The sequence below is a fragment of the Saccoglossus kowalevskii genome, chromosome 6 (genome assembly GCF_978046115.1).
Source record: "Saccoglossus kowalevskii chromosome 6, keSacKowa6.1, whole genome shotgun sequence".
In the NCBI taxonomy this organism is placed as follows: domain Eukaryota; kingdom Metazoa; phylum Hemichordata; class Enteropneusta; family Harrimaniidae; genus Saccoglossus; species Saccoglossus kowalevskii.
In genome coordinates, this window is record NC_140646.1 from 18,997,767 (window position 1) to 19,018,084 (window position 20,318).

Genomic DNA, 20,318 nt, shown 5'->3' on the forward strand with positions numbered 1-20,318 from the left:
CCTAAGACATTGATGGCAGTGTTTCGATTGTTTGATTAAGTCATTAATTAGTTTAATCCACTTCATCCTTTGTGTGAAGTAGTGCAGGTAGCATTTATTGTTTTATTCATTCAACGGGACCATTATTGTTTGTACAACAGTTATAAATTTATGCTGACGTAGCAGCTAGGTCCGATGAGGTTCATTTAGTTTAGAGGTTAAGTTGACTTGAAAACTAGGCCCTGCCTGGCTCATTTGGGGGTAATGATTAGTTTGTTATTTCCGTGGTGAAATATTTAGCTGAAGTCGTTATATTAAATTGGCATTATGTGCTGTTACTGTTTTAAACTATAGGATTAGTGTTGGCAGAATTGCTGGTTTGACTGACTCATTGCCTGACAGTTTCTCAACTCCTTAAAATCTGTCATTAGTATATGGGACAGTCCCAGTTATTGCGAAAAGGGAGACAGATACACATTTCTTACTGAGGTTATTTATTGCTAGGAAACAGTTTTCTCTAATGTTGTTTCATAACAGGCCTATAAAGGGACCAAGAATGGCCTGTCACTGTGGGACAAGTGATGCGAAAGTCAAAATTAAAGTGTTTAATTTACCGACAAAAAACATCATTCCCTAAATCAACATCTAACAACATTGAATGCTTTTACGCTTGTGTGAAGGAAGCTACTCTAACAAACTGATATAATGATTTGAATGAACAACCAACCTTTCTGATTTGTTGCTCTGCTGATTATCCACTGCTTTGGACGGTCTGCAACTTTTGTTGATGAATGCAGAAACGCGTCTCTTATCGCATCGTAGCTATTGAGTACAACCACTAACTGTACCCCAAGCCTTACACTGAATACGTCATCATAAGTTTGACTCCATTTGTGGAACGTCAAATATGTGTGTTCACAACATTGCAGCACTGACCCAATCAAAGGCCATCCTTGTGGACCAGGTGGTAAATTATATCGACGATGGACAACCACTTTGTAGACAAAATACAAACAGGATGCTAGTAGAATCAGAGTTTGCACCAGTGAAAATAAGAATGTGAAAGCCATGATGTAATCGTATTTGCAGTGCCGGGAAACAGTATACTGTAAATATAACAAACAGTTTCGTAAATGTATTACTGTTGAACAAATATCTCCCGGATAGACATTTCGCCCGACAATGACAATTCGGGTTTTCATGTGAGCATCTTGGTTCTCACGATTTTACCTTGGAAGTTCTGTGCATTACTAATTCTCACAATTATATCTTATTTACACATGAAAAACAAGTCTTCATTTTAAATTCAAAGATGTATGGGTTTGTGAAATTAGTTCAGCTACATCCTACACCTTTTCAGGCAATATTTAGTTTTTTGAAGCAGACCCTAGAATAGTGTGATTTTTATAGATCTGAAGATGGGGGTGCAAGATTCTCCAATGCAAATTGCGATCATGACACTCTGCCGATTTAATTCTTAATATTGATCAACATAAAATTATATGTTAGGTCAGCTGATGTTATTGTTAAACTATTTAAGGGAAGTTGCATATAAGCCTACACGTTTTTTCTTTACAAATATCAAAACAACCCTGTAACATATGGTGATACCCGCCAATGCTGCCATTCATGGCTGTTCAACTGTACATTATCCATCTTTAACATGATTATATGTTGGCGTAACATAATGCTGGAATCATTATATAGTTGTGTAAATATATATTTGCTAACATTGTATTATGATGGTGTATTCTCATATGCTGGAATCATATGGTTGTGTACCATCGTTATAATTTATGTTGGCGTACAATCATTATATATGTTTGTGTGGTTAAACAACTATGTTATATGCCAAGACGTCATTATATCATATACTTACGTTATTATTTGGAGAAGTTTCACTTTATTATGTACTAGTTCTTTATTGAGGAGTTTGAGCACGGAGCGATTGCCCATGCACAGTAAATGAGTGTTTGTCGGGCAGCAAAGGAGGGCATATTTTGGCAGTTGGGCATCAGTAATCTATTGCAGAACGCATTGACTCCGATGTTAAATCACTAACGTTAACGTATTGTTGAGTATGTACCATTTATCGGTTGCAACACATGTGACTGCAGCAAATGAGATCACGGACAGCACTCTGCAGTGTCCCTGCTCATGGCGTTACACGCCGCATACAAGGGCACGGCTCTGAGTGATGTTTTACGTCAACATGCTTTCGCGCATCTACTCGGTGACAATTATGAGAATAGCTCATTATTAGTATTCAGATTACCGTTTAAATTATTAGACAAAAATAGATGGCTGATTTGGGGTCAATACTATTAGTAGCTTATAGACGTTTATGATCATAGAAGCGCATGTCAACAGTCCGGATAAATATTCGTTAGTTATTGCGCGGAATTTCAACATATTTAAAGAGTGTTCACGTATTTCCCCATAAATCAATGAGGCAATGTGGATAATATTTGGTTGAGTATTTCTAAAATAAAAAAGAAATCATCAGTTAACACAACCGAAACTGCACTGAACATTTCAGCACTCGGGAATATATTTATCTGTCCTATCCAGACTAGTCTAAACACAACGCCAATTGAACTATTGACACTACATAAATGTTCGTGAACTGAGATCTCATTCGTGGGATTATTCCCCCACCATGCGCTGCAAACATTTCCTTTAACATGAATGTGTCAACATTCAAGCACATATAATGAAGAACTTGAACATAATAGAGGTGCACCACCACAATGACGTTAGCATATACTGTAATGACGTTTGAAAGACATATTTAGCACACAACATAATCACATCACACATATGTTGCCGCACGAACATATATATGTTTGTACATAATATATTGACATCCACTTGACACGTTAGAAACTGCACAGAATAACACATTTTTCGATACAATGCCAAGAGTTTATATTGATTATTGGTAACACCTGATCGGAATGAAAAGACTACTCGGCAATGCGACTAATGCATTTTTTTTTATAAATGATTGTTAAAATGTGTTAAATAGCTGACTTACATGAAAATCTTTGTCTTGAAAAACGTGTCTTCTTTATTGGTGTGGTAGGATGTGATATGGAGTATGTGACTAAATAATTTGTATATATTTGTAGTACATACCAGTAGAAGTAAAAAATGTTCTTCCTGTTAAGGTCAGTATTTTACGAGAGAGAGAGCTGCCACCAAACCCCTGGACAATTGCTTAGTGTATTTTAATAATCATGTTCAGTTTATTTGTAAAATGTCGAAATCCAATTTATGACGGAAGGGTGTGAATAAAATAAAGATGACCCTGCCTTGATGCGAACGTTTTATAGAAAATAACAACGAATTTCACTTTGAAAACAGCAACGTTTATTTCTATTCGAAAAAGATACGTTAATGGCTACATGACGTGGAACGTGTATATATAAATAGAAGCTGGCATTAGTACTCTATACTCTAGTATAAATAAGCATACTGACATACTGTGTTTAATGACACATTTAAAGACAAATTATAGAGGCATACATTGCATATTTACGTGTGTTATATTGGTTTATTTTGCTATACATGCAGAAGTAATGTGCATAAGGCCGGGGAAATATAATTTTCATATCACTAAAATCTGTTTTGAATTTTGTTTAGTTTGGGTTGAAATTGTGAGTGGAATTAAAACTGTATTTTTTTTTCTGGATACAACAATTGTCTTGCATATTGTTATTGGAAAAGAGGTTTCTGGGCCTTGAGTCCATCTGTATAATTAGATGATTATCAAAGAGTGAGCAATGTCATGACCACTCATTTGGTTTTTATGACTAAAGTATGCTGATTTGTCAATGTTGCAGTTCAATATATACTAATTGTACAAAGCAAATATTAATCCAACATGGGTGTTATCACAATTATTTTATATGAAGGCCAAATTGGAAGATATGTTTACAGTTAAAAATAAAATGTAAAACCCTCGATACAATATGTTTATTTATCCACATTCCCATTGAATTGCATATTTTTTTCAAAATGAAAAACAACAACATGTCTGTAAAGTGTATTTGTCCAGTAATTTAGGTAGTCTCTATACATAGGTGAGACCAATAATGTGTTTACATTATTCTCACTTGAACAAGACATTTACAGGCAAATAAGTTTGCAATTATAAACATTCATATAGACGCTTTAGTCATTATGTGCAACTGTTATATTCGTTGTGTTATATTGTTTTCGCAGCAACAGTATTTTTCTAAATGACCTCATTAAAAGATAACAGCACACAGAACACACTTTTAAACTGATAAATAATAGCTTTTTTTGCAAACTTGCCAATGTTGTTATTATATTATATCTTATATATACATTTTTTATGTACAGTTTTATTGGGTCAAATTTATACAACTCTGTATTATGTTGCATGATGCATATACAATAAAATAAAAATGCTGAATAGTTCTTTTGGAAGTCACAATGACAGTAGACGATAATTTCATAGATAATCCAATACTCCATTTAAGCAGGCAAATTTTATTGAAAAACTATATGGCGATACTTTTCATAATAGATGCAGAAATCGTGTAACTATGACAACGGGAATATATCCCTAGAAATACAGTCCCTGTATTAAAGCTATATTTGCACAAATCCATTAAAATACGGCTTCTGTATTAAAGTAATTTTTTCACAAATCCATTAAAACAGTCCGTTTTTAGCAATGTTTGCACAGATCCATTTAAAACGTAGCTCCCGTACTGGAGCTATATTTAAAAAATCCAGTAAAATACGCATTACTTATCACTGCACAAAGCAGCTTTGCAAAAATATCATTTGCATATCCGAATATGTTCGAACTACAAGACCCTGTCGGTTAACGAAGTTATGTGAAAGTCATTTTAATCACTTTTATAAGACGTTTCACGCCCTGGCTCCAATAAAATTTTGAGTTAATTAGATTAAAATACACGTGACTTGGGCTAGAAAAATGCAATCCTTTCCTAGATGCCAAAGCATTAGATTGTACAATAAATGATTAATTTTATAAACTTACTAGAACCTTTGTGTTCTATGGCTGTTAGACGCGGAAAATCGAACCCGTTCAAGCCAGAAATAGTATTGAAATATTCACCAGAATACAAGATGAACGGAAATGTTAGGAAACCCCTTTCAGTAAAATAATAAGTGTTTTTTTCCCAACTATATACGTTAACAGAAGCCCCCACCCCAGTTTTAGTGTATCTCGTGCGCCATTTCACGACAGTAACATTACCTTACCAAAACATAGTCCGCGATAAAATTTACGTTTTTACTGGAGTCTGACATTAATAAATAGTTAATAACATTAATAACCCCCCCCCACTTTTTGTAATACGTTTTCAGATGTGACAACTACAGGAAAATGGCCGTGCGTAGTGAGGAAATTTACCACAAAATTGAAGGCTGTTGCAGGGGTATTATAGCGTAAAGCGCAAAGACCTGGATAGGAGATTGCTTTGTCATATGTTGGCTGGTTGGTTGGCGCATTAAGCCACAAGAGGCCTGTAGCTAGTAACGGTTCCAGAATTCTGATTAGTCAGTCACTTTCTCCTTGTTTGTTCTATTTCCCTTGGTTAACTGACGTCAGCGCTCGTAGCCCGAGAGCGGGGGTTTCCTTGTACTTTCGCAAGTTGAGCGGATATAAAACATAATAATAAGTATAAAACTGTTTTTCTTTTGTTATAAATTTCCACAGAAACATCTCGAATATGTAAATCTAAGCACGCATAATGTATTGGAATGGCGTAATGAAGACTTGTTTTCAGAAAACGAATATTATAATGTTTTTAAACTACGTCACTTAGTCACGTGACTTCCTGTCGGAATTCCGGCCACGTGGGACACCATGGCAATTACTAGTTACCTGCGTCCTACTTGCCAACCGCAAAGGACGCCGGGAACCAGCGAAGGCGATTACTAGTTACCTGCGTTCTACTTACCATTCGCAAATGACGTCGGGAACCAGCAAATGTCACATGCGTCTTTCTAGGCGATTTTGGCTAAAATGACGCTCCGCCATCTCTTTACACTAGTGTTTATGAACGGAACTTGTTACTTCTTTGTACAATCTAAGTTGCTTTTTAGTATTTTAATGAAATATTATTCAAGGCAGTCTACGCCTATATAAAGGATCTGCGCGTGCGAGGACTTATTTGTCAACATCAAAAATTGGGTGGGACACAAAGTGGCTTTGCACTCCGGAAATATTGGTTTATGAATGTTATGTTGGGAGTTACAAAAATAAAGATAAAAAGTGATATTATATACATTTTAAACAAATTACACTATATATAAATACACTTTTAAACTAATTTCATATTGTAAAACGTTTGATTAACGAACATCTGCGCACGCGCAGGCTATATCGTCTGCAAGTCATTTTGACGAAGTGGCTAGTCCATTTATTTTCTAGGTTATATCCACTGTCGTCTGCCAATAGGTAAGTCATTGTATCATTTTTGTAGATCAGCACAACTGAATAGAATGTGTAGTTATTGCCTATAGTAATTTTGACCCCTTTGCATGTTCTTATTGCTGCAAATCGAGCAGTGAAATATGACGGACGAACTTGTTATCGATAGCGGGCGTTATAGGCGATCAGCTGTGTTGTGAATGGTCATGATGTTATCATCTCCAGATTATCTCCCTCGTGTCGTCGTTTGGGTGGGGTGGGGGTAGTGATACAGTATATAGCTGGGTAGGAAAATGTGTCCCTGAGCCTGACCATTTTTATACCAATGTATTTACCACAATATTTACACCAAAAGGAGAAACCCAATGTCAGCCTGCAAATTTTATATACAATCATCTGAATCATTGAAGGAATCAGAGCTCTAGTTTGTGCAATCACGCTTGACAATTTCAAATTGTAATGAAATAAAGTGCATTCCATATGCCTTTTTGCTATATGTAGTATTCACCGGATGAATATACAGCTTCGCTGTTTTTACCAGCCATCAGAAACCACAAGATTTCAGAATTGTGTGCTTTCAAATGTTTATTTTTATTTTTAAATGTCAAAACCTATGCATTTTGGGTGTAAAATAAATTGGTTAGTATTTTACCCTAAAGCTCACAACCGTATTACGTACTTTAATTCTGTATCCAGCTGCAGCACATGATTAGTATTAAATTCTTAGAACAATACAGATGTTGGTCAGAAATCTTAAAGATTGTATAGTATATGAGTAAATACACATTTTCATATAACGACTGCAACACAAATAAACATTGTATTCTTTTCTCGTCAGGTAAAATCACTTATTCCAAAAATATATTGAACAATGTAGTTGTAGAAAATTTGTCATAATAGAATGCTTGGAAGGCATTTGTAATTTCACAGAATACTTTTTGACTCCGTGTGCGAAACACACAATTGGAGTCTTTGCTGTTACATATTACATCATAACATGTAGTTTTATTTCCAGTTTTGTGTTACAATAACAACATTACAGTTAACTGAAAAGAAGATGGTTAAAGTGGTTACAACTGTACAATAGTGGCCGTTAATGTTTGTTACTTAGTAATAAAATGTTCAATGATGTTGATGTGAAATAAAAATTTTTATTCAACTTGTGTGGAACATCTTTCTGTCTTTAGATTTTTTCCAATGTTGTAATGCTGCATTAAAGTCAAATGTTTTTATTGGGTCACCTTCAAGTTTGACTATTAGCAAGTCATCAACTCTTGCAGAGGACAGCCTATTTCTAGCAGCTGGTTTAATCTGGTTCTGGGCACTGACACCCCTTTCACAATCAGCAGTATGGATTGGGGCGGTTAAAGCCAATGAGGCCAGAGTTAACAAATTTGGAAAATCATCTTTATGATACTTGTTAATCATTCCCCACAAATCAGCCATTTTGTCTCTTGGATAACCAGCTTTGACTACCAATGGCTTCACAAGGGACCACTCTTTTCCTGTAGTTTCTGCATCAATTATTGGTTCAACTGTCACAGGAGTCTGGTCATTCAGAGGTTTGGACACCTTAGGCATTCCATACTGGCAAACAAGTGTTTCTAAATGTTCATTACCCCATGTTTCAAGGTCTTTTTGAGAACAGAATGACATTGGCCTCATTCCAAGCACACCAAAAGCATACACGATATTACTATCATTATTTGGAAATCTCTGGTCAATTTTTTCTAAGATTGCATTAACAAATTTTTCCCTTATTGAATCAATGTTCTGTTTACCCTGTATGATATGGTTACCTTTGAACGTAAGTCTCCCCTTTTCAGAGTTCAGATGCTCACTCTGTAGCAGATACAGGTAAGTATCCTATTTAGAGCCGTTTTGCAGTGATCTACTGACACTTGCACTAAGCTAACATCAAGGTCAGATTTTTGAAAAAACAAGGCACAATTCTGAGACTATTAGTAATATGTCCATGAGCAGGTAAGTGGGAGCTAAAAAAAATTGTACTTGGACATCTTACTCCCATAACCTTTAGATTTAGCATCTTTGTCGGTGGTAACAAAATGAGAGAGTCTAAACACCTATACACAGTTTTTACATCCAGCTGGTAGACAGACAACCATCTCACTTTATGAACCTCTTTATTTTTTAAATTGGGTTCTTCGAGCAAATTTTGAATATCTGTTAAATCTTGATGAACGATTTGATGATGCTTTAAAAAGGTAGAAAATCCCAGTCATGATTCGATGGTATTCAACCAAGTAGGGAACCTCATCAGCTGCCAATGCTAAACGATGTGCAATACAGTGGTAATTTAACATCATTAGCCAGTTACACCCTGTCATCACGGTGGCGCCGTCTGTACCAAGGCCCATTATCTTGGTTGGTGGAAGCTGCTTTTCTTTTATAACACCAGACAATTCTTCGTGAATGGCTTTGCCTGTTTCACTTTTTACTTCCACATTGCATAGAAAATGTGTTGATGGTTTGAAGGAGTCCGGGTTTAAAATTCACCTATAGACAACCATTTTTTTTAATACTAATATTTATGGTCTAATCACACAGAACACTGACAAAGAGCGACTTTAACAGTCTATTATCAAGTTCTTATCGGATAACAGTGGCAAGAGACTCTAGCATTTCACATGCTGCTTTGTTGGAAGCGTAAATTACATTTTTTCCTGTTCTGAGTCCTGTCACATGTGGACATTCAAGTTGCTCAAGCAAGTTAAGTAGGCTATCATTTTTGTTAATTGCAATTTCCTCTTTTGCTAGCCAAAACACTACACGTAACACAACCAACAGGCTATTTTCATTTTAAGTGTGAACATTTTTACCGCCTTCTTAAAGTCGGGAATCATTGAATCTGACATCATTGCTGCTTTGTGATCGTTACATTCTGCATGGCGAGTAAGTGTGCTTGTTCGGAAATTAGCATTCGCTTTGGTAATAGTGTTCTGTTTATTATGCTTGATACACACTTTGCAGGTCATTGCATTCTAGGAAGCATCATATTGTAGCCACTTATCTTGACAATGTCGGACATACCTTGAAGTTTGCATTCCCGGGAAAGACTGTTCACCCCCGATGTCACCTTCACGCTCTTGCGATGTACTAGTAGAATCATGTACCGTAGTTTTCGAAGACTGTGATGTTTCCGGTAGAGATAAAGACACATCTTCCACAGGAGTGGATTCTGACTCATCTAACCCAATCTCGTCATTCGATTTGCTTTTCTTTTGAGCTGATGGTCCGAAAAAGCTCAATATTGTTCTACCTTTCGTTTTGAACCATCGTATGCAGACAACTTGCTTTCAGGTACCGACTCAATAAAACGGCAGTGTTGATTGGTTGAGGGCGTGAGCTTCGCCAATGAAAATCAATTTCACAGTTGAGGGTAGACTGACTGTGCGCTGGACATCGCTGTGACAGCAAGCGTAAATTTTAGTACGCGAACTGAGCCAATCAAAATCAATTTGACAGGACGTGCACTAATTGAGCAGTCGCTATGTCAACCATGACTGATAGCGTAGATAATTCTAGTCGTGATTTTAGCCAATGAAAATGGAGTTCACATCGGCGATTAGGTAGTATTTCGTAGACACAATATCAACACTGTACGCAGACTGTATGATAGCATATAAATACATACACGTGGGCCTAGGTAAAGGCGATTTCGGGTTTTTTTATTCGTCATTAAAATAAAAATGAGTCGTCAAATTGGCGTGATTTGTTTGAAAGTTATTAATCATTACAGATTTGTACTGGCAAAATGAGTGCGCCCAAAGGCCCTTCCAGCCAAATAAAGTTGCGTCATTTGTTATTTTTTTGCGGGAATGACGCAAGGGCGCGGCCTCGGCTTAACACTGAATAGTGTTTTAAGGATGGCAGTAATTCAATAAAATTATGGAAAAGATTTTTCTGAAATGTTGTGCTCCCACATCAAGGATTTTGTCTCCTGAAAACATGATCCGATAGGCCAGAAAATTGAAAATTTAGGAGGCAATATTTGGAAATCATGATACTAGTGTTGAGGGGTTGTTTTAACATTTCTGACAATTCTAGAATACTAGTATTTTGATCGCACCAAAAGTAGATGGTGCCAAATGTACATTTGTGAATCAGAATAAACACTTTTACATTTAATATTCTGTAACTCCAAATAAAATGTGATAATACAAACAAAAATTTATCAATGCAGTAAAAATCTGAAAATTTTTTCCCTAGTCAATAAAAAATCGCGTCAAAAATGAATTAGATTGGAATAGATTTTTGAAAACCCCCAGGAACCTGGCCTGGAAATTAGTTAAGATAATTCGTGATCTGAAAAACAGGTGACGGATTTTCAATCGGCTGACAGTCTATGAAATCTTTTCTTCTAGTTGTTTATGCTCTTTAGTTCTTTGCGGATGCCCTTACTCCGGTTGTCGGAAACCATATCGGTGACGTCGATGTACTTGTCCGGATATTTAAGATTGCCAACTTCAGCTTCCTCTGCTGCATGTTCGCTGCAGCTATCGTTGTCCGAAACTTCCGAGGTGGTCCAATCACAGTCGGGAAATGCTTCTAAATATTCGAAAACTTCGTCACTGCTATCGAGAACACGTACTGTAGTATAGTATATATATATTTATTCAGTACCATTGGCCATAGGCCATAATGTACACACTTAAATGTAACACAAATAAATAAATCGTTTGACAAGAATAATCACTGCTACTGCTTGTCTGAATATTACAAATTTATACTTCACCTATGAATACCAAATTTATATTTCAGTTAAATTTCCCTCCAACAAACTATGACGTTTTTGTAAAGAGTAGAACACGTACTGTCACGTACCACGGTCACCATTGTGAAAGTGAACAATTAACATAATCACGCAGTTTACTAAAGGTTGCGTCATTTACATACTCGCTTACCGAGAATCGCGTGGCTTTGACCCGATACTTGGTAGCGAACCTCAATTTATCGTTAGTTTATTTTAGTTTAGGCCAGACATTTTTTATTCATTGTTTCTCGAGTTGTTATAAGACAACATACCTTGGTCAATCATATGTTCAAACTTCACATACTTGTGTATTCATACGTTATATTGTAAATATCATTTTGGTAATTACCTAATATTTCAGAACAGTGATGACATGCAGTATCAGGAGATACGTGTACAAGCCGGTAGGCTGGATGGCGATCCGCTCCGCTCAAAAACAAGCAACATGTTTTTTGGCTGTTTCCATGGTGACATAAACGTGAAGCTGACGTCGGTTTATAACTAATACGAAGTTCGCAAACACCATTCAGTCTTTAGAAGTCACTTAGTTTAGTACTAGGACCACAGTTACTCTCTCCTAGTAGAGTGACTGTGCTAGGACGTATTCTGCTGTTACATTTATTATTTCCAACCGTTTTGCAATAGCATTTTTTAGAATGAAGCGTTTCCCGGAAATGCTGGAAAGCGAAATAATGAAATAACGAAATGGTAAATATTTACCTAAATTGCAGTGTGTTGACCTTCATAACAATATACTTCATAATGCAAAACACTAGTCACAGTGAGTAATTTAAATATACGACTCCTAATCGAAAAATATGACCACAGTCCAGAATTTCAGACGGATATTAAGCAACCTAAGAGCATATCAGAAGCATTTACTCTAAAATATAAAAAAAGAACTGCAGTCAAAAGTCAAGAATGCCAGCAAATAAAGGACTCTGTCCCACAATCCTTTGTGCGCGTTATTACGGACACGCGCAAAAAACTGTACCACGCTTGTCAAATCTGGGTCAAATATACAGTACGCTACTATCTTGCCACAGATTGTTTAGTAGTGGAGTGTTCGGTGACCATTGAATTAGCCCGTGATTCATATTTTATGTGTATTAATTTATTCATGAATTTTCGTGACTGACAGTACTGCCCACATTTTAGTCAAAAAACGCAACTGGTGAAACAGAAGAGCATCGCCAGGCGATGGACGCAGGGCCTTTTGGCAACGACCGCATAGAGGTCAAAATACGCGTTCTATTTTTACGCATTAAATTTGGCTCTTCCCTTTCGCCCCCTCCGGAATGTTCTACTTTTGCAGCCTAATAGCAGGTTTTTCGAAAAACGTCTAAAAAACACAAGAATTAGTAGAAATGTTCCTGTTTTGGGCGGATTATTGATAGAGAATAATGTCTTTATTACAAAAATGCTGAAAAACCGTGAGTTGTTGCTTTAGTTATTTTTTTATTGGCGAAAAACTGCGAACTCGGCAAATTTGGTTGCACAACTTCCCTTTATCATATACACCCAGCGACACCGATGCCAGCTGACTGTGTACAAAACTGGTAGGAGGTAATACATTTGGGGCGAAAGTATTCAAAAATCAGTTTTTGGATGTTGCAATGGCAGTGGTGGGCCAGGATTTTTTTCCAATTAGTGACGGCACGACCTACCTGTGAAGTATGAACAAAACCAGCCGAGCCGTTGCTGGTGAAAAGTTACCCCAGCTTTGGGGTCAAATTTCTCGGTAATGAAAACAGATATCAAAAATTCAAATGGTAACTTTGTGCCCACACTCAAGCTGAGTAGAATGAGCTATGTTTGAAGTATTTTATCCCAAATTTGTAGGAGGAGATACATTTGGCGCGAAGCTATCCAAAATCAGTTTTTTGGCTGTTGCTATGGCAACGGTGGGCCAAAAAAAATTTCCAGATTTTCCCTTATAACTAGGGTTAAGGTGTGACCTACCTGCCAAGTTTGAACGAAATCGGCCAAGCCAAAAAAATCACAGAAGAAATAATACGTGAACACTGGAACACTGGAAATGTACACACACAGACACACACACACACACACACACACAACGACAAAAGTGATTATAAGGGCAATCCTAGCGGAGCGGATCGCCAATAATTGTTGTTGCTCAGTCGGTAGAGCGTCAAGCCAGTGATAGAAAACAGTTTGACTTGAAGGTCTCTAGTTCAAGTCCAGGTGAGGCTATTCTAGACGCAATGATCCCGGGACCCGCCGTAGGCGGCAGTATTTTCATTCGAGGTCAATTTTGGATCACCAGGTCATTCCTAAACGCGTAATTAGGACTGAGTCGAGAATCAATTTTGGGTGCCAGAAATCATCCAAAGACGTTTATTTGGGTATAATTTGCGCTGTCAAGACAAAGTTCAGGCTAATAAAATAAGATTGACGACGTTTTCCCATGAGAAAAAAGTCAATTATTTGTTGAAAAAGGTGAAGAAAAATTGATACGCAGAAATTGTGACGTTGACTCTACGCATGCAATGCAGCGTCATGGAAATTGTCTACAGTACACGTACACGCATCTTTCGATGACGTGATTATTTTGCCAGCCAGCCCAGGACGCCGTACAGACATTGTACTAAGGTAAGAGCCTTTGCCCTTTTCCAAAAATTTTAATATATTCTTAACAATTGCTTTACCTCTAAAACTCTGCACACCATGCTCTGATCATTCAGTGTTTTGTACTAAACGACTCATCGCTTAGCAAAGCCAATTTTCAGGATTTATTGGCACATGATGTCATGAATCAGAGAAACTAATGACAAAAAATAAATATTGCATCGTATATAAATGATGACAGCGATTTACTAGGCCTATGGCCTGTGAACTCATATGATGTGTGTACTAGTAACAATTACCTAACCTACCAGTCCTTCACGGCCACAGTTGTCGCGATGCATCTCAATGAAATAGCATCTAAAACCAATTAAGGCCGATATGTGTAAATACTTGTACATTCATAGTCCAGTCTATGCAACCAGCAATAATGACATGCAAGAATGGAATTGGCAAAATGATGACCTCGGATGTAGCCATGTCTAGGGGCATGGATATGATTTAGTCTTTGCCCATTAATGTAATGTTATAATGTATATGAAGTATGTGATCATGATCTTCATGATCATTTGTGATCACACCATTGATTATTCGGCATAGGCTACCACACACTATAATATTGAGCAGAAAGTCATGCAAGAAATTGCATTTGATTCACCACATTGGCATGGCTGGCTGTATTCATTCTTACTTTTTCATGATCATTGTTTGGCTCACTACAAGTTTCTTGTGATTTAGGCGGATTTTTGTCACATGCAAGAAACAGCAAGAGCTGCAATGTGTACATCAGGGGGCTTTTATCATGCTTGTGATGTTGCTACTGTAGGTAATTGGCCACAGCAGGAATGTACATAACTGTCATTTATTAGGCAGAAACTGATAGGGGCCAATTCCTTGTGCTCACTACATACACATGTACATCAGTGAAGGTTTTTCTGTTGTCAGCTGCCATTTTTGAAATGGTGCCACCGATCAACAGTTCATGCCACTCACCTCAACCTTAAACAATGACACGTGTTGTCATTTGTTATTAATTTTATTTTTATGGAAATGAGTTACCTTTTTCTAAAATAAACAAAATTTGATAGTAATATCATCATGTGAAAAAAAAAATTGTTTAAAATGATTGTATTTGATATAGACTGAACATGTTGGGGAAAAAATAAATCTAAAATAATAAAATCCCTGCCTAACTACCCAATAGTTTTCACTCTAATATTGGAAACACCAAATTTGTTTTTCATTAGCCTCGTAATGGTTTGAGATCTTTTTAACATGGTCCACATAAATAATGAGGGATGAACCGAGATTCTGTACAAACAGGTCCATGCATTTACATTCTATGTTTCTGGTTTGATGTTGACTCATTTACAGCCCTGTCATTGGTGATACAAGAAGTTTACTCCTTATAGCATGTGTGTGGGCTGTCTTATGCAACCCAACAATGCTGTTTTTGCACATGGTCAATTCACTCCAGTTATATGTCAGATGACACATTACCATTGCCATGCGATAAATTCATTACTTTTACCGGTTCTATCAGTCTGATGGAATTGATGTCATCATTGATAACTCTATGAAGTACAATTACATTCCATATAGTCTCTTTGCACCTACTTTATTTCTTTTTCATTCTGAATGGACAGTTGGGTGAACATACAATAGCCTAAAAGTATGGGGGTATATTTGTACAACACCCTGTAAATTTGCATGATATGGGTCTATAATACTGTCTTGTAAACAGTTAACTACTGCTTTTGTACAGTTTATTGTTGCTGCACATATACTTATTGAAAACAACAAGATATAGTATTTTCGGCAATATGACTACTACCAAATTGGTCGGTGGTGATACCTATCATTTGGGTCTTCCGTCGACACTTATCTGCTTTTGCACCATGAGTCGTTCCATGCACATCATACCAGATTTAATCATGACACTTCGTTTACAACACTAATTTACTTCATTATAATGTGCATAACCTGTGTTTTCATTGAGAGGATGCTTGAATGCACGGTAGTGCTTTCAGCATCCTCTCACTAGTTATTTAAAATGTGCCTCAAGATTTAATTTATGGAAAGTCCAATCATATCCAAAGCATTTCAACAATGTTCTTCCTATTGAACATTCCTTTACTCAACACCTTACTCAAATCATTCATTACAATATATAATCCTTACCACTTGTTTTTTTTATTTTCTTCCAGGCGAGATAATTCAACCATCACCTGTAACTCCTATTGGTTCAACTTTTTACTTTATTCTTACTCGAATTTTGTATATTGATGGTTAAGATAAAAAAATAAAAACTTTATTTTTTCCTTGTTCATCACAGACGTTTATTCTATTCACACTATCTTTACTGGGTTGTCTTCCAACTAGTCATGCTGACTGATGTCTAATAGCAGCTGGCCAAATTACAATCGAGTGGTGGGTGGGTCACAGTCAAGTACAAATAAGCCATTCACTGCCAAAGAACAAATATAATCATTCTTTCCGATCAAGTACTTTAACCCTCTTGATTCAAATGACATAACCAAAAGACGTAAGACATCACCTACTTCCTATAACACACAACACCATATTCACATAATTGTTCATACATGTATACATTGTCACAGCAAAATCAATTACATAAATTTACCAACGGCTCCAGCAAATCATCTGCCCATATTAACTATAGCCTCTTTTGTAATCCCTCTAATACTTCTATTTTGTGTTTCAATTACATAATGTTAGTCCAAAAATGTCAGCTTCTATTATTTGAACACAATCCTATTATCAAGGTCACGTTTGTATTGCGCTGGTCCCGCTAACTCTGGGTGCTGCTTAGTTAAAAAATGGAAAATTTTATGAGGACAGCTACACTTATCAATAGTGAATGCTGTATCACTTCAAATCACTCATTAACAATAAGCTAACAATATATAATTACCACTTAATCCCTCATTTCCTGAATCAATGTTATGTGTGTGTCTAAGATTTAACCTTAAAATGTATATATTTTAATTTATGTAGTTCAAACCTTCTCTGTGAACATTCATCACTTCAGCCTACAGTCCAAATAACCCAGGAATTATGTAAAGGTGATGATGAATCACTAATTAATATTACTGGATTTACAGACGAATCTGTTGGAAGTCAACCAGTAACAATAAATAATGGTTCATTTAATTCCGATAATGAGATTGTGTTTAACTCAACACATACAGTTAGTTGCTTCAACACCAATTAAACTCACTGAAGTTGTACATGTAGATAATACAAAACTTGATGTAAATAATGTTGTAAACAAGAATATTCAACAACACAAAATAACAGCTGTGAAGCGTTGTTTGGAAGATGATTTTAGCTTAAAGAACTTTCCGCCACTATGTCTTTTGATGTTTCATTGATATTGAATTAGATATGATTCCCGAAAATTTAACACTTACCAATATGTTATCACCTGAGCTAGAACTAACAAATGATCAGGTTATTGATCATTATGAAAGTTATAAGTGGGCATCTGGTTGCATGGCAAATTCTTGTCACCACGATGCCTTCCTTGAAGCAATATACTATCCATTGAAGCGATGTCATGCACAGCTCCTTAGTAAGCCAACGAATGATGCCACTAAAATGATATCAAAAGCATATACATCAAAAGAAGAGAACTCACTATCAGAAAGCAAATTGATGATTTGGAAATGGCTCTGATTAAAAAGTGACAGGTTTCAATTTGGTGAGGTTGCTGCAATTTCTGAAATAATTGATCTTTTATTTGTAAATGCTAATGAAGCTGAATCTAATTTATTGCGAGCAGCAACATAAACAACCTCTTATTGCAGCATTAATGAAGCCCACCAGCAACGAAGATTTCACAATAATTCTGTATTAATTTTACGTAATAGAGAATTAATAGTTTGAAGTAATGCTTTGGTGGATTTGGATCGCGTTGTAACGAACAAGCTATTAACAGAAACAGCTTTAACATTACAGTGTGATCAAGTCATACCAGATTTTACAGATAGCAATATAGATGATGATTGTGTTGAGGTTCCTGCTATCCCGTGCCCTGGTCAAATGATGGTAACCAATACAATAACCAATATTCCCTAGTTGTTTATAGTTGAGATTGAAAATTCATTACAGAAGGATATTAGTTCTTAGTAACATTGAGCTGTGTACAGGTCATTGCTACCGCCCTGCCTCCGTTATATATTATTCAAATTCTTCAAAACACTTTTGGTGTGATGTTCTGGTTACTGACAAGAATGTTATTCATGGATGGTACACCCATGATGGAATGCAAATGAATGGTCATGGCAAGTTTATCGGGAATACGCCATGCACAAAGCATGATACACATATACATATGGTGGTATATGAGCATGTAGGACAACATTTACTGTTCCTATCCAATTGCACCAATCAAGGTACATGTAGCTGATGGTAATACATTTAGTGCAACCAAAACACAACATTCATTCCCCATTGATGTCAATGTTAGCCCTTGCCTTACTGAATCAAATAAAAAACGGACCATTGCATCTGATACTTCAAATGGTGTTATCAATTACAGAGGTCTATAGAGAGAGAAGGTACTAGTGGAGGAAACCAAATTTATATGCACCAAAAATAAACTGAGTGAATTAATATCGATGTGTTTATGTACTGAATGTAAACAACCATTATCAGCAATGAATAGTGTTCTTGTGGGGGCATGTTGGAAGTTAAAGCTATTATGCAGTAATGGACACTTCATCACCTGGTATTCCCCAGAAACACATGCAGGAACACTTGCAACAAACGCCTTAGTTGCAACATCATTTCTATGTTCTGGAGGCAACTACAGTCAGTATTCCCTGTTTTGTAATTTTCTTGGGCTTGGGAATACAAGTTCAACTGCATTTATACAAATCAGGCTAGATTTGTATCACCCATCATACAGAAAGAATATTGTATGATGACAGATCAGATAATCCACTTTTGTAGTTTTGTATGCTGATGGTAGAGCAGACTCACCTGGTAACAGTGCAAAACATATAACTGAGTTTTGCAGACCAAAATAGTGGGCACATTGCAAAAATGATACATGGAGAATGACCTCTGTTCCCCAAGATTGAAGCCAGCAAAATTTAATTATGGACTCAATTATTTGACGCAAAGATTGACAGTAAAAGAAGTTGTGACAGATGCTAGTCCAGCACTGTAAAGCGTAATGCGTAAGTTCAAAATACTACATTATATTTATATTTCAAACTAATTTAATTTACCATGTCTAACCGTAAACTGTACTGGTAGATTATAGTTGTATAACCTTTGAATGCCATGATCAACTATGTTTTGTTAAATCATGATCAATCAAATTTCACTCACATGTACATGTATATTGTGTCACAATACCGTACAAGATGGTTGACTGGCAGCCATAGGCCATATTGCAATCCCAAACCATAATGAGATAGATGACCGAATTAAACACAACTCGTGAAGCGTGCTGCAGTTGAATTCTAATATAACTATCGCACAATACTCTACTCTTTACACATGTTAAATTGTCTTGTAGTCAAAGTTTTAGTTCAGTGTAGAACTTGTACATGTACTTGATCAAATTCGAAATTCTTAATGGCTTGTCAATGACAAGGGCTGATGTAGTCGAGCCCTTGCTTCCTACAAAACCAGGTCTATGCTAGTCATTCCTCAGGCTGCCGACTTGACTAATCAGGCTTATCAATCAAAAGTTCTATGTAACTAGAATGGAGGTAAGTCTGGTGTCAAGTATTGTAAATCCAAGTCAAAATATCTGTTAACGAATAAGCAAGCATCTCTGAGGTTGGGGACTGTTCTTATGGGTTCTGTGTTATTACGTTATTAAACCTGTTGGTTTTTGTATGGGTTTTAAAGCGATGTCCACATTCTGCTTGAGTCCAGTATGGGTCTGCACAGATCCCATGCAAATTCGTGTAGCGTTATAATGGCTATAATTATAGATCTGTCACCATAAGTTACAGCGTGCCATAATTTTGCGATATTTTACGTGGTATTTTGATCCTACCATATTAGGAAATGCGAATTGTGCATACTTTTCGGTATCCTCATAATAACCTCATATTATCATTGCATCATGTTAGTGATTGTTATTGTCCAGTCTCACTTGGGTTATTTTTCTTCTCATACTGTTGTACTGTGAATATTGTGGCGTATGTTAGCGGGTGATATTTCATACTCAATACCAATCATGGACAGAAATAACCGAAAAATGGTTTGGCTCGAGTGTAAATCTGTGCGTCAAATGAGGTGCATTTGTAAAATCTTTTTACACCCACCCGACACCCAACTGCTATGCAATACTACTGTCCGATTATCAATTTGTGTTTAATGGTGAATGTAGTCTGACGCCATGACCAATATTTATCAATTAAGTTTCAGTAGGGGGGGGGGGTTGGAAAAAACTAAAGGAATTAAGTTTTTTTATCCGACATCGATCTTTTGACGTCGTCCCTTACGCTAGCAATGTTGATAAGGATAAGGATACTAATCACAATTTTCCATTTCAGA

The 20,318-nt window shown here is 36.4% G+C and overlaps 2 long non-coding RNA genes across 2 annotated transcripts; one reads left to right on the plus strand and one right to left on the minus strand.

Annotated features, from left to right (window-relative positions):
- The first annotated feature begins 13,694 nt into the window (after positions 1–13,694).
- LOC146741853 (uncharacterized) lies at positions 13,695–16,101 on the plus strand. Its single transcript, XR_014929799.1, has 2 exons — positions 13,695–13,802; positions 15,983–16,101. It is a non-coding gene; the product is annotated as an uncharacterized LOC146741853 (long non-coding RNA).
- On the minus strand, positions 16,016–17,289 carry LOC146741854 (uncharacterized). The gene is made up of 2 exons (XR_014929800.1): positions 17,210–17,289; positions 16,016–16,242 (listed from the first exon to the last, which is right to left on the minus strand). It is a non-coding gene; the product is annotated as an uncharacterized LOC146741854 (long non-coding RNA).
- Positions 17,290–20,318: the final 3,029 nt, after the last annotated feature.